Raw genomic sequence first — 17,495 nt, 5'->3', positions numbered from 1 at the left:
AACTCCAAAAACATTTCTAAAGGAGAATATCTCGAGGTCATCTTCTTTTCAGACGCCTAGGAGGATTATTAGGTAGTGAAGGAGAAGCCAGGTTAGAAACGAGTTGGTTTGGGTGGTTGGGAAGTTTATTATGGAAGGATTGGTATCTGGTTTTGGCCAATTCGGCAACATAGGGGACATTGAGGTCCTGATGGATGATTTGATTTGTGACAAAGTAAGGAGCATTAAGGATTTTTGACTGTAAGGATTGGATTCGAGAGGAATTAGATGGTTTAGTGGAGCCCCATAGATCAATTCTCGGTTAAAATAAAATAGCAATTTTAAATCATTCAATACAGTATTTTTTGAAATGTGAGATAGGTGATTTAATTAGGAGGAGATATCAACGTTTCACAAGAGTAAAATTAAAGTATTTTTTTTTTATTTATATTAATATTAATTTTTACACATTAAAAACATTATCATAGACAACAGTCACACCGAGTTATATTATTTTCGGCCAAAATGCAATGGCAATCTCAAATCACTTGGAGTCTTGTTTTGAAGTATAGTAAGATGAACTAAGAGGTTTTAACGTTTCCTATGATTAATATAGAAGGAAAAATAAAAATTTTATAGCATTAACGATCATCTCATTTGCTGGTAAAATAAGATGTTCCAATCACTTGTTTTTGGTACATTTAAATTTTTTTATTTAAGTTAATTTTAATTTTGACGCATTTAAACAACTATCAGATATTATTTTACTACAACGCACAGTCACACCGACTAATAGTATTTTCGGCAAAAATAGAAAATCAATATCAAATCATTTGATAATCTTGTTTTTGTAGTATGGTATGGACAATTAGGAGCGAATCTCATGACTGAAATTAAGGCAAAAAAAATAATTTTAAAATATTTTCGATTTTTTCATTTGACAGTAAAATATGATGACGAAAGGTTTTTTTTTTTTTTTTTTGTACAAACTACAATGTTTAATTATTGAGACTTATTTAAAGTTTCTTTAATGTCTTTAAAATATCACATTTGGATCAGTAACAGGTAAATAATATTTTAAGAAGTAAATTTAATAAACTTAAATATTTTTAGTTTGCTAATTCGTTAATTGTGCTTTATCGACAATTGTTTCATTTCACAACAAAATGAAACACCCTTTAATCAACTCTAACTTCATCTATTCATAATAGTGATATAGAGGAATGAACACAGTGCGCGGAATGAAAATAAAGAATATAACTTATAAAACAATTAACAGAAATATTAGTTGGTTTCTCATCTCATAGGTGGGTAATTGGTAATAATTGACCAGGACCAAAAACGACAACATTTGAATTTGAATAATATTCTAATTTCTGTCATTTAATAGTTTTTTATCTTCTCATTAAGTGCGTAAGTGTATTAGAAGACTAGCTGATGAAACGCATCTTCAAATGTTTAAAGATTAATTAAATTATTATTAATGTAATTATTCCGCGCTACTAAAATTGTTTCTTGTCTAGTCATTTCCATGTTATGTATTGATGAACCACATTAACATCTACAATTAGAATTAAAAAACAAACAAATAAGAATTATACTTATTACTTGAATTTGGAACAGGATAGGTTTAATCAGTTAAATGAAGGAACAGGATAGGTTTAATCAGTTAAATGAGTCATCACAATAAAGCAAATTAATAGGAACCTGAACATACTTTATCATTTTTTTTTTATTTCAATAATTTTTTATTACGATAGCCTTACTTTTTTGGCATTTCCAAAGCAGAAATAGAGTTTAAATAACTCTCTAACCGATGTTCCTTATTTTTTTATTTATTTTTACTAACCTCCTCAATATCAATATCAACCGATGTTTCTTACAAACTTACGTCAGTTCTTGTAAGGCCTAATTAACTCATTGATCTGAGATGCGGTCTTGAACATGCCTTCTATACTTTCTTTACCGACCACATTATCTAAAAAAATTCATTTTTACATACGATTTTTATCAAGAACATAAATTAACAATATATTTTTAGTCTAAAATAAAACTTAGGAGAACTTTTTAATGAACTTAAACCTGAGTTTATATTTTTTCAGTTCTTTAATTTATGTCTTTTTATTTTTATGCAGCTCCTGTTCATGAAGTGATAATTGTTTTTTTTGTACGTTTTCTATTCGTGAAATGTGGAATATGTAAAAATGGTAACGTTGTTGATAAATTTATTTATTATTTTCTTCTAAAAATTAATATATTTTTTGTGTTCTTGAAAAAAAAATTTCTGAGATTAAAATAGATATTTAAATGTCTCATGAGTAAGTATTCAATCAAGAATTTCCATTAATTGCATTTATTTATCTTTATAATAATAATTTTCTATTTCTAATGGAATGCTTCAAAGCCTGGATGTGTTATTCTTTATTTCTCCAATAATTAATTTCTATTTTATAAAAAGTTAATTTTATAATAAGTTAATAATTTTGCGGTTGTGATGAGTATTATAAATAACGGTTATAATTTTATTTTTATTTAATTTTCCATCTTAATAATTCTGCGATTTTTTAATAGTTTCAATTATATTGGATTGCATACAGTGAATTAATAATTCTGTTGTTTTATAAGGAAACGATCAGTATTACTTATTTCATAAAATCATGATAATCAAATATTCTTAAAAATACTTATTAATTTATATCTAATATTAGTTTCAAAACATAATACAATTAATGAAAGAGTTTAATTTTTAGCTTCAAATTATATTAAACAATTTTGAAAATAATTGTTTTTGTCATAACATAGTTAAACAATTAAGTTAGCATAATTTCTTTCAAAAACAAAATTTCTACCTAATTAATTATCATGCAATGCAACACTTAATATGAATTCATATTTTTAAATAAACCGTATCCCATATTAGTCAAATGTTATTCTTTTATTTTTGAAAAATTATAGCCTCTGAATATTTTGAAAAATCTTTTAAGGTTCATATTTGAGAACAGTAACCATTTAATTGCTCTTTTATTTACTGTACAGCTGAGTTACATAATATTGAACAATACTAATAAATATTAATAAAAAGGCAATTAATTTTTTTATAATTATTCATGCACCCTTACTCAGCCATGTGGGCCATAAAGGCGTGGAGTTGCAGTTTCATTAACAGAAGGCGTAAAAACGTGTTAAATTTTTTTCTTTTTATTTCTTTTAAGAAATATTTGTTATGCTTTGCTCCGTGGTCTTCCAGGACCCGGTCCTATTCCCCCTGGGTTGAAGACGGCTGGGCTCACAGAACTTTTCATTATTAATTTTTAAATTCTAAGAACATTTATTTTTAATGAATTACGTTTAGAACTCAGTAATACATAACATAAAACCCGTTTAAGTAATTTGATTCTTGTTTTAAAATTATATATATATTTAAGAATATTTTAAATAAATACTTAAAACGTTGATTTATAAAACATTTTTTCTTATTCATTCATTTTATCAAAAACATTTCGTAAATTATCACTTTCCAGAATTAAGCTAGACTTAATAAACATATGAGATTAAATAATAATTTCAAATTAAATATAAAACCACTTAAATCTCAAATTCATATTGCCCCCATAAAGCAGTATAGTCTTGTAGTTTGAAGCTGTGATTAAATTAGCAAAACATGTATTGGATACATTTGGTTAAAATTATTCAACAATGTTTTATTACTTTTAAATCGATTCATATGAAGATAAAAATCTTGTAAAGCATGTCTTACATAAAATTACCCCAGTAATTGACGTAATTAAAGAATTATGGAACTAATGGTTTTAAGAATTTGACCTGGATAATTTCAAATTTTTGGGATTAGTTCATTCTCATAAATTCCATAATTTTTAAAAAGGAAATATATTATGTATCTATATACAATATAGATATTATAGCTTCTTGTATAGTATATAGATATTAAATGTATTATTAATTTGCTAAGAAGCAAAACATTTAGTCATACGAAAAATACATATATTACAAAATAATTTAATTATAGGGAAATCGTTGATTGACATTAGGTCATATATAAAAGGAAGATATATTGTTAACGTTTGGCCCCACTTTGCAGGGCGTCGTCAGGGCTAAAAAATATAAGAGATACAAACAACTATAATTTGTCACATATTTTAGTTGTTTATATAATTTTTAGCTCAGAGGAAGCCCTGAAAAATGGAGCAAAACGTCGTTCCACAATAAATAGTTTAATCACTATTTTAGTCCTTTTGACCACATCTGGTCCATCTTCTTTTATAGAAATTTATTATAAATATAAATACGCTTAACAATATAAGTTGTACATTATTATTAGATGGCATGAAGATGCCTCGATCGTTCAAAACGAAAGTAGTGTGGTTAGAAAGTTTTTTCCCCCTAATAGACCTAGTTGGGGTCGCGGAATACGGCGCAGGAGTTATACCCAGACAGCACAACGAAATACGATTAGGTGAATGTCTGTCATCACATTTCGTAATGGTTATGCAGCTATTATAATCACCTCCTATGAAACAGTCATTACCTGTGAGAAATTCTCCTAACTATTCCCTCAATCAGAGTCTATTTATCCCCGAATTTCTTGTTTCTGACCGAATTCACTCATTATAAGCCTATAAATCATCCTAGAAGGAATTTCTCGAAGAAAAAAAAATCTTGTAACTGGTATATTTAATGAGATTTTTTTACTTACAACTTCCAATAATACAACATTAATCCCGAATGCGATAGGAATCATTATGAATTGGTTTATACAACTTCTAATAATTAAAAAAATTCTTCGTTATATTTGGACAGATAAATAATTAATACAAGGCAGAATAATAATTAATTAGCACAATTTGTGTTTTCTCGTAAATTACACTTATACGGTATTATCTACATAATTTAAAATGTTCAGTAATGTATAAACATTTTATCACATAGTTCGTCAATCATCTGGAGAATATTTACAAACTGATTACTAATTAAAAAATATATATATTAACTTTTCAAGTATTTTTTTATCAATTATTTATTTTACCGGTTAGTACAAGAATAAAACAGAACGTATAAGTTGTAGATTTTCATTAAAAAGTTTAGTGGTGGATCTATTTTTCATTCTTCAGGCCCTTTATAAATATTTGTATTAATTTAAATAGATATATACAGAAATACATAAATGCATTTTTCGGAAAAGGAAAAGTTCAAAAAATTCAAATAGTAATTAAGCTACTTAAGGTGAGCCGACGGTTCGCCCCACTTTCATCAGGGCTAGATGGAAGTAAATAATAATAAATTGGATTCTTTCTAATTTTTTTGTGTTCACCTCCATTCAGTAAATAAACGACGTTCGTCAGTAAGGACACCTCACATTAAATAGCTAAATTACTATTTGTGTGTTTTCTTACACCCAGACTTCCTTTTATGAAAATTATAAATAACGTATATAAAAATTATAAATAAAACACATAAATATAAATATATTTGTGTGTTTTTTTACACCCAGACTTCCTTTTATGAAAATTATAAATATTTATATAAGTTTTTCATTTCCTGAGCATATGATAAAACATAGTACTGTAAACCATCAGCTCAGGTCCCTAATTAATAACCCTAGTAAACCCATCTTTAAAAATCAATAACAAAGAGAAAACCTTTATTAATTTATTTAGTCAATTTTTATCAATTATCTGATTTTCCGGTTATACAAGAACAAAATATGACCGATAATTTTTGGATATAAAAATTTTAAATAAAGTAATTTATTGTGAATCTGTTTTGCATACTTCAGGCCATTTATAAATATTTTTGTTAATTTAAACCGACATATATATAATGATTAATACCGCATTCCACAACTGCATTTAATGGAAAAGGGAAAATATAAATATTTGCATAAGTTTTTTATTTTCATAGCATTTGATAAAACATAGTACGCTAAACCATAAGTTCAGGTGTATAATTACTCACCCTAGTACACCCATTTTTAAAAAGTAATAACATTTAGAAAACCTTTATTAACTAATTTAGTCAATTTTTATCAATTATCTAATTTTCAGGTTAGTACATGAATAAAATATGACTTATAATTATTGGATTTTCATTAAAAAGTTTAACTAAAGTGAATCATCGTGGATCTGTTTTGCATACTTCAGGCCATTTATAAATATTTTTGTTAATTTAAACAGATATATAAATAATTATTTAAATGCATTTAATGAAAAAAGAAAAGTCTAAGTATTTGCATAAATTTTTTTTACCTTAGCATATAATAAAACAATGTTTTCATCAATCGAATAATCTAATTACTTATATTCCCTAATAAACCTATTTTTAAAAAGTAATAATATTGATAAAAAGCCAAGTAACATTTTCCATCAGAGGCCGTCATTAACATTTTGAGTAATTTATTTTTTGAACTATTTGATTTATCAGTTAGTACAGGAATCAAACCAAGCCTATAATCATTGCATTTTCGTTTAAAATTTTAAATAAATTGTTCCATGTGTTTCCGACCTTAAATATTCGTGTTATTTTATATACATAAGTATGTAAATGTATTTATCGGAAAAATAAAAATAAAAATATTTAAGGCCGTCCATAGTTCAGGTGGTTATGAGCAGGTCTATCGATCTGGGATCTGCGGGCGTCGCCGGTTCGAATCCGGCCTGGGGTGTTGAGTTTTTCATTGAGTGGCGGTCCCACAAAATGAAAAACTTGACTTCCCACCATGGTTAGAGTAGGTTGTTCAATAACCCCCCGTATGTCAAAAAGTTGTATAGGACTCCGATGGGAGTAAAAAAACATATTTACACAAGACATTTTTTTTCTATAAAATATAATAAAAAAATATATTAAAAATCTATCATTTGTAGTATTTAATTACTTATTCATTATTACTCTAATACACCCATTTTTAATAAGTGTTACCATTGATAAAACCCTTTATTAAATTATTTAGTCAATTTTTATCAATTATTTGATTTTTTGGTTAGTACAAGAATAAAGGAGCTCTCAAAATTTGTGAACATTGTAGAAAGGTTTTGCATATTTTTATTTTCGATTTATGAAACTTTGTGTTAATTGATATAGATTTATATCTATAGAAAATTGCTGATTGTTAATTGATATATATGTAATTAAGTGTCTTTATCTGAAAAGGAGAAAAATAAATATTTGTTCTAGAGTTTTTTTTTTCCATAGCATACAACTAAACAATGTACTGTGAATCCATTTGTCAAGGAGTCATTATGTCATTAAATCGTAATATAACCTTGATTTTTCCACAACGATTGATAAATAAAAAATATTTCGCCTAACAGACGGACATTGTATCCTGACATAATACAAAGGTATGTACATATAAATTAGAATATTTGTTGTCATAATTGACTGTAACTATAATCAAAAACATGACACGCTTCTCTAAACACTAGTCAAAATTATCACTGGTAGGCGCATGCGGAGTATAGAATTCAAGACGGAAAATCGTACTACGAATGTGCCCGCTGTTTTAATATTTTAGGTTTAAACAGGTGGTAACCGGTTTTTAGGCCTAAACTTGTTATGATATGTTACATAATGTTTCTTTGATCAATATGCGGATATACGCATATACACCAAATAAATAACAAGATATATACACCACTTTGTGAAAAATTAAATTTTGAAAATTACTGATAGAAACCATAATCTTATAAATTTAAATATATCAATAATTATTGATTTTTATCTTTGAAAGTTGATATTATTGTTGATATAATATTGTTGGTGCAATGCCAATGTTGTATATTTAAAAATTATGCTTTGATTAATTTTATTTAACTTTGTATGAATATGTTTTATTATACTTATTAGAAATTCAAAATGATGAATTGTCGTATATCAAAATTATAAATTAGCTGATGTCTTACATTTGAGATCATAATTCAAACACACTGCTCTGAGAAATTTTCAGATACTCCACTTTTGGCAATGCACCACAGATAAATTATGCGTAGGTTCATAATAAACTACTTTATCTAGAATATTCTGTACATTTATCTCCAATCTATGATTTGATACAAATCAAATAATGCTCAACATCGTGGCCATCATTATTAATATCCCGCTAGTAAATAAATGTTTTACTAGAATTTTAATCATAAGCGACTTATAGTAAAAATATAAAATCTAGGCTGGGTCTACAAGTTAGATAGCATTGCTAATAAAATTTAGATGTGACTACTGTTTCTGCTGGTCAATAACAAAATGTTAATTATAATGCTAACATAGCTATTTCTTATCTAAACGTTAATAACATTTTGATATTTACTGTTTACATCGCTTAGTAGCGACATTATAAAAATATTGCTATATCTAACAAAAATCGAATTCGTTCACACCAATACATTGAAAATATTAATAACATTTTACTATTGATTTGGTGAAGCAGAAGAAGGATTCATACCATTGTCGGTCTCCCACAAGGATCCTATATAAGTCCAATATTATTCAAATTGTTCATAAATGACAATCAGAAATTTTAAAAAAATGTTAATATAACCCTCTTTGTCCGATGATACTGATGTTATTTACCTAATTTTAATAATCACTAAAAGGCTAAAATAAGCTAACAAAAAAACATCGAAGAACCTTTAAAATGAGGATTATATCTAAACATTGAAGGAAAAAAAACAGAAGCCATAATTCACACAAAACGACGACCTATACTTCCCTGGAAGTATTTAAATGATACTCCCATCCCACTTGCTAAATCCGTAAGATACTAAAGCGTCAGGTTAAACAATAAACTATAATTCAAGTATCATATGTATTTAAAATTGGAAAACAGGTGAAATTTTCTCATATTAAAAAAATAAAATAAAAACAAAAACTATCCCCATAAAATAAATTGACAGTCCAAAAATCAGTACTAAGACTTATCAAAGCATAGGCCCGCCCCATACGGAGCTTCATAAATTTAACTAACTTATAAAAACTATACTAAAGTATACCAAAAACAGAAACTTAAAAATTGTAAACATATCGCATAAGAATAACCAAGATAAATTAAAAATCAAATACAGACACCACCTTGCAAGAATATATACACAAATCGACTCATAACGTGTTTCAACCTCACCCTAACCCTTTATTATCTGAAATAGAAAATTATACAAAAAATGATCCATAGATATGAACATATATTTTTGTAAAAATCAGCAATTTATTTTATTTCATTCTCAAACTGTTTTGTGTTTTTTTTATTTCAGCTTATTTCTTACTAAAATCCTAATGAAACTAACATTAAACATTAAAGAAACAATGTAATTTTTATAGTAAGTAAATAATAATATTTTTGAACTAAAAACTTTTATATATTAAAAAAGTTTAGGGACCTTTACACAAACATGTCGAACAGGAAAGATTTCTTTTGTATCTTCATACGGTATCTTTGTTTCGCATTTTCTTCTCATCTGCATCTTCTTACGACACGGATGTAAATGAGAAAAACATCCACGCCGTTGTATTGTTTGAAATAACTCATCCATAGACTATCGATAACAACAACATTAGCAATGTTGTATTCTATCTTGCACGATCCTCTGTGACACAATCGTAAAATGAGATTCTATTATCTGTTTTTTTTTTAATAGCACACTCGAATAAATTACTTCATTCGACTTAATTATGTTTCTTCGTACGAAATTTGTTTAATTTTAAAAAACAATAAAAATTTTACTTCATAAGTTACTTAACAGCTTTATTTCTGTAATGTTTATTTGCAAGTATATTTTTTGTAGGTAAATAGTAAATTTTGATTTGAATTCATTTTTGGCTCACAATGCTCAATTTATCCAGTTATCATGATTTATTTCCATCATATTTTAGGTTCAATCATTTATCAGATTATGACATAGGTACTATCTTTCAAAATCCACTGTGAAACATTCCTAAAATCTGGTACTATTATCTATTTTTTTTTTTTATATCACAATCGAATTAATTACTTAACTCGACTTAATTATTTTATGTTACACGTAATTGGTTTAGAATTAAAAAAAATAATTGAAATGAAAATAGTACTTTATAAGTTATCTAAAAGCTTTAATTCACGCTAAACCTTAATAGGAAAATAGTAAATTTTAAGTGGGATTCATTTTTGGGTTGATTCGCTTAATTTGTGCAGTCATTAATTACTTCCATCAAATTTTAGATTTAATTATTTATCAGAGTCAAAAACAATTTTAAAATACAATTAAACATATTTGAGCTGATTTGGAAAAAAATAGATTAGTCGAAATCAGTACTTTTTTTCCAAACCTTAATATTTAAGATCATCCCTTTTAATTTAATAATAGTTTAATTTTGAGGTGATAGTTGACCGTAAATAAATAAAAGGAAAAGATGGACGGGGGTTGGGTCGGGAGGAGGTGCAGACAGCATAAAAACACAAATAAACAAAAAATTTATTTATTTATTTGTGCCGACGTTTCAAACCTGATTTTCAGGTCTCCATCAGGGCTATAAAACACAAACGATATAACAATCATCAATCAGAGAAACATAAAAATAAAATAAATAATAGACTGACAACTTTGGAAATATACTTAAATTATATATCATGTATATTTCCAAATTTTTAGTCCATTATTTATTTTATTTTTATGTTTCTCTGGTTGAAGGTTGTAATCTCTTCTTTGTTTCATAGCCCTGATGAAGACCTGAAAATTAGTTGTTTTCTTTATTAATTCTTTAAACATATAATTTTCAAAAGCTTTCAGTCTAACCGCTTTTAACATGAACTTTCATCGAAAGAACCTTTTCATAAAAAGTTCCTAAAGAACGAAGAAAGAATTTTGAGATAAAAGTTCTGTTCTCTATTAATATAAGTTCTCGCTAAATTATTTTATTAAAGTTCTGCTTATAGAAGTCACTACTAAGACCATTTTAAATATGAGTTCTCAAATATAATATTCACATGTTTATGTGGCCGAGTTTAAGAAGGATCTTTGAACCAAATAGATCTTAAAAATTAAAAAAAAAACAAAAAAAAAAAAAAGTATTTTTAAAATAAATACTTATACTTATATGAACACAAATAAGCGTGCACACAGGTACATGAACAAAGAAGCATAGGTATATTAATAAAAATTGTAACTAAAATGTTACTCAGTAATACAAAACTTTATATTGGTTCATATAGTATAACAATTTTGCATAAAAGAGATTGTATTATAAAAATTTTTAATAATAAAGTAATTATAATAACTTCTACTATAAACATTCTGGCATAAAAAATCTCTTAAGAACATTATAATTAAAGTTAAAAAAAAAAACAGACTTCTTTTCATAATAAAATATTAATTTAAATAATTTATGTTGGTGTCGTTAAACATTTTTTGAGTGATTGGTGATATCTAATGTTTTCCATATCACCACAGATGTGGTTTATAGAATACGTCAGTCTGGAGTTATTAAGATGTCGTACCTATTAAAACTTATATTTATTTTTATTTTACTTAATCCAAACAACTTTGATTTCTTCAGAACCATTAAACTAAATTGGGTAAGATTCATGAAAACATATAGACCGTTCAGAATAATTTGAACAATACGTAATTTGTTATTATTTGTAAGCTTCTGAAGTGAACAAATATTAACGATATAACGTTTTAATTTAAAAAAAAAAAAAGCTTCATCTAGACAATACATAAAGACAAGATTTTATGATGTAATGTAAAATACTTGTAAATTTGTTTTAATCTCGTGTAATGTTTTAATAGTCACCATAGAACTTAAATATCTGAACCTATCCAATGTATCACCGGTTCAAATGTATTTTCTCCTATATCTATATCACCAAGAGCGCTATCGTTTCTATTTTTTTTTTTATCCTTATATATTTTAAGAACTAGTTCCTTACTACAGTTAATGTATTTAGTTTTATAGTTTCCTTGTCCTTACCTAATAATACCAAATTATCATTATACATAACCCCAAACATAGCTTTAACCCCTTTTCGGTATGCACCACATTTTTAATTACGTATATTTGTGCTAGATTAAATAAGATAGGTGATAGAGAATCGCCTCGTTTTAAACAGTATTGAACCGGTAAATGAAATCTTAAGCCTTTTTAAATCAATATAAAGCTGATCAACTACCCCTTTGTATTCTAACTTTTTCTGTAATATACATGGAAATGAACATAAGATAAATATGCCATTAAGCAAACTGCATATTCGATTAATTCCGAAGAGGATAACATAGCGCGTAGACTTGAGTATTAGCTATGTTCTAGGAAGCGTGGTAGGTTAGAACAGCAGAAGCCCTTAGGTCACTCCTGTAACGCAATACTAAGCTCGTCTCCAGTAACGTAATAGCTATACTAAGTTCGTGTTCTAAGGTACTTCTTGCTAACAGAAAAAAAAAATAAAGGTTCTTATACAATTTATGTGGAATGTCGAATTTCTTAAGCCTCATCAAAATCACTATAACTAACATACTACTAGATAATACGAAAATTAAACAAAAAAAAATTACTATAATCATATTTCATATTTCAACAGAAAATAATCATAATAAGTATCAGAAAATAATCTGAGCACTTTTTTTAATAAGCATAATCTTCAATTGGTCTCCAACCATTTCTTTAACTTTAAGCCGCATTTAAGAAAACACTGCAATTAAAAAACATCTGAAGAATGAGGACGCCCACAAACTTCCTTTATTAGTACATGTTACCAAGGGTGCACCAGGGATCAAAACTAGGGGGGGGGGCCTTTTTCATTTTGGGGGGGGTGCTAGCCATAGTTTATCAGGTTGTAACATTCCAGCACGGAAAAGTCTAATGAAACCAAAATTTTAAGAAAATTACATATAATTGTGTTAATTCTTTATTAGTTATTACAATTAGTATTTGCTTGAGAAAAAATTATTTTGTATTAAATTAATAAATTCTTTTCACTTCTAAGGGGAGCAGCTGCCCCCGCTGGGTATGCCCACGCATGTTACCCTTTTTAGGTATTTTAACTACCTACATTGAATTTCCGAAAATCATATGAGGCGTCCTAATACTTTTTAATGATGGCGTTACTTATTTGTGAAACTAATTTAAAATTGCACCCACTGCAATTGTTGTCACATTTCGTATATCTCTACAAACAAATCAAACAGTTTTTTAAGCTAATACATGAGAAGGTTAATGGGCCGCCCATAGCTCAGTGGTTAAGACTCAGTCTTACCCAATTTGATGTCTATTGGCAGTGCCGGTTCGAATCCGGCCTGGGACGTTGACTTTTTTCATTGAGTGGTGGTCTCACAAAATGAAGAACTTCGACCCCCAACCATGGTTAGGCTTTATAGGACTACAATGGGAGTCTTGGCCAAAAAAAAAAAAAACCGAGAAGGTAAAAGCCAGAATGTTGTAAGTTAATTAATTTTCGTTTTTGAGAAACAGTTGATGATTTAAATAAAATTAAGGAATTTCCAAACCCAGTCGAGTCCGTTTTCTAATTTTTAATTCTTTTATTTATTTATAAACATTTTTTTTTTTTTATTAAAAAAGCATAATACTAAACAACCAATATTCATTTCTTAAAATAAAGGTTTTTCTCTCTAAACTCTTCAAACTAAAGTCAGTTCGAGGAGCTATTTAGAAGTAAATGATCACATATATTTTTCTAAAGAATTAGTCCAATAGATTTCTTGTGTCTGTATCCATTGTAACGGATGATAGTATAACTCTGACGCACCGGTGACTTCTAGAAAAAAATTGCAGCGGAGGAAATTCGTGGAAACGCCTAGGAAGGATGTGAAAGGAGGTTCTCCATAGTACGCGTGTTGTATCAGCAATCCATTGCACCGTGTATATAAAAAGAATCTATAGACGTTTCCTTACAATAAATAAATGATGCAACTTCTGTAAGAATTTTTTTCCTATTGTTACGAAACGTGAATAGGGTATTCCGAATGGGTATAATTTGCTTAACGTATTGTGTCATCGATTCTATGTGAAGTATCACATAACTTATTGAATGATAAATTCTATTATAATAAGATAGATTTTATGGAATATTTTTTGATAAGTGTTTTGTGCACCTTAGTCTCACAGGAAAACTAGTTCTCTTTTATAATTAAACCAATTATTATCATTTTTTCATTTGAAAACTAAGAAATAACACGTTGGTAAACAGAAATATAATATTTTTATATAAAGATATTTAATATAAATATTACATATAACGGGAGTGGGAACCTCATTGGTAAGGCACTCTGCCTTCCTAACAGTACTTCCCTATAAAGCATTGAACCCTTAACCTTCCATGGGTTGTAACAAATTAAATTATACATAATAATTTCTGGTAAATTAAAAAGCCATCCTTAATTGAAGTTGTAATTAATTATTGATTAATTGAATGACGTTTCGGACTAACGCTTATATCAGTTTTCAAATCGACTACTAGAATCATAGATAGAATTTATCAATAATCTTTTATTGTTTGTACAAATCACTGTAGTTAAAAAAAATATCATATTATCTATCTGATTAAAACATAATAATACTATATAAGTATCTTTTTCTAGCCCTAATTTTTTTCACTGATTAATATTTTATTATTGAGAGAAAGCCAAACAAAAAACAATTGCATTATAATTTTTTTGCTAGTGTTTTTTTTCTGTTCATCCGTTTGCTTTGAACAGCCCTGATGAAGCCCTGCAAAGTGGGGCGAAACGTCGGAAAATAAATAGTTGTAAACTATTTTTGTTTTTCCTTTGACCGCAACCCTGACCATCTTCTTATATATAATGCAATTATTTCGGTATTAGTCTGCTGCTGGTCAATTTGCCAATAATATGATTTATACTGACATATATATGCTCGGCGTATTCTGTAATAAAATTACTTAATAATAATAACAAAATCTTAGGGTTTGATGCCAATACCACCAATATCTGTATCGGACGACCGAGACCTCCAATACAACGTTAAATGAATAAACGTTATTCAAGAGCAAATGGCCACGATAAATATGAAAATTAACCAGGAAAAGAGCAAATTTATGTAGAAAGACTAAACCAGACTAAATTTCAAATATCTAGGTACTCATCTCAACGGAAGTGGCTACATAGATGAGGAAGTTTCTCAAAGAAGCAGTACAGCTGGAAGAGTATTTAGTTTGCTTCGAAGGGGTTTCCTAGGTAAAAGGGGTGTGAAGAGAAAAACTAAAATAATGATCTACAAATCGACGTTCCTCCCTATTCTTCCGAGTCGTGGATCCTCACTTCGAAACACAAGAGACGGATCCAATCCATGGAGATGTGGTACATCCGTGCGGTGGAAGGAAGGACACGACGAGATAGATTACAGAACAGTACCATACGGGCTAACCTCGGAGTTAACGAGCTGAGAGCATCCTAGAGGGGCACAACCTAAAGTGGTTCGGACACCTCCTTCGGATGGACCAGGCAAGAACTGTCAGGAAGACGTATGAGACTCGCGTGGAGGGAAGAAGGCCAAGAGGAAGACAGCGCATTTCCTGGGAGGAGAGTGTTGAGAAGGCGGAATATGGACTGGAGTAGAAGGGGGATGGTCTAATAGCGAGACAACTGGTCCAGATTGCAAATTGTAACCCCACATTGTGCAAGCGGGTAAGGGGATAAAGTGATTATGATGATGATGATGATTGAACCTATATTCAATAATAAACCCATTATTAAAAAATATTTATGATCAGAGTATAATAAATTGATTGTTGATTTTATTGCGTATTTAATAAAAATGAAAAATTGCGTTCGATAATAATTACACTAAATATCAATAAATAATGTATTCATTTTCAGACTAAGGTCCACTTGCAAGATAAAATATTCTTATATAACTTAGAACAGAAGATTTCATTTCCCATAATATCTACTTTAGTTTCCTCACTAAAGTGTTGGGTAAACATAACAACTTATTTTGCCCTTAATGTTCCAGAAAATGAAATACGTCTGCTTAAAATACACCTTAGAACGACTGTCTTATAGTAACAACTCATTACAGCAAAATACTACCCTTCATAATAACAAGTTATGCAACTTGAGTTTCAGCAAGTACATGATAATGATAATATTAGAAAGCACGTTTCTTTCTCTCCAAAAATGAGATTTGTAATGTAAATAATGAAATATATCGCAAATTCATAAAAAAAAAAATATGAATTTATAAATATATATGAAATAATTGAATACAACATAAACAAATAAATATAAATAATTTTTACGAATTGTCAGTTTTAGGATTTTTTCTGTTATCAATGCTTAGGAATGTTTTTTAGATGATGTTTAATAACGATCTGGAGCCTGTTTGATAATAAAAGCTAACAGTATAAATTCCATTAATACTAGTGTACGAAGTATAAATTACAAGCACTAATACCTTTTATTTCATGATTAGTGATACTATAGGAGTTTAAAAAGTATGAATAAGCAATTTACTAGTCGGTGAAATTGTACCAAGTAAAAATTAACAAGACTAATAATTTTAGTTAGTTTATACTTCATTATGAAATAAGGCGAGGTGGATTCTTTTCCTATTAATAATTATTATTAATTTAATTTTTTGAAGAATTACAACTTAAAAATAATCCTGTCCTTTGATATGAAAGCTCAATACGAATTTACATCAATGGTTAATTTAAATTATGTACATTATAACAATAGTATTACTTAACGAATAATACAAGTCTATAGAAATAAGTAAATATGGGTCGTCCAAAAAAATTGTGAAATTACGTAGCTGTCAAATCATAACTTTTTTAAGAGAGGCTACAAAACCATTATAAAATTTTCATCACATGGAAGCGAATCTTTTAAATAGTATGTGATCTAAATCTAACCGTTTTGGATTTGGTTCCATACTCCTACCGACATTATAAACAAAATTATTTTTTTTAATTATGTAAATTCCAGAGGACATTGATACAGCGATATCAATTCTACAGATGTTTTAAGCACCGATTCAGTTATTAGATCATTAAAGGTTGAAATCTGCGGGAAAATATCTAATCTAGATCTGTAGAAATGTTTTAAGTTACATATAAATAAATAGTTGACCGTATAATTTAAGATATGAAGATGGTCAGGGTTGCGGTCAAAAAAGAACAAAATAGTTATCAACTACTTATTGTCCGACGTTTCGTCCCACTTTGCGAGGCTTCATCAGGGCTTTCAAGACTATATGTTAAACAGACATTGATTCATTATCAGATTAAGATAAAATATTATTATATAGCTTACTAATTTCACTCATCATAAAATCTATTTAAATTACCTTAGTAAAGTGTTGGGCGAAAATAACTTGGACCTTAATGTTCCAGAAAATGAAATAAAAATGTCTGCTTAACCTATCGCCTTGAACAGCCCTGTGAAGCCCTGCAAAGTGGGGCGAGCCGCGGACAATAAATAGTTAAAAACTATTTTTTAAGTGGGATGAAAGCTCTCCGAGTAAATTAAAAGAAATAAAACGATCAGTAAAACCACGGTCGA

The 17,495-nt window shown here is 28.2% G+C and overlaps 1 protein-coding gene across 2 annotated transcripts in view; it reads left to right on the top strand.

Annotated features, from left to right (window-relative positions):
• The window catches only part of LOC106683293 (putative uncharacterized protein DDB_G0285119), a 114,144-nt gene that overhangs the window by 61,221 nt on the left and 35,428 nt on the right, over positions 1 to 17,495 (top strand). The window lies entirely within an intron of this gene.

Source organism: Halyomorpha halys, unplaced genomic scaffold (genome assembly GCF_000696795.3).
Source record: "Halyomorpha halys isolate HHAL.00 unplaced genomic scaffold, Hhal_1.1 Scaffold26.1, whole genome shotgun sequence".
Lineage (NCBI taxonomy): Eukaryota > Metazoa > Arthropoda > Insecta > Hemiptera > Pentatomidae > Halyomorpha > Halyomorpha halys.
Note: the sequence above shows the minus strand (reverse complement) of the source record. Positions and strands in the feature narration are given on the sequence as shown.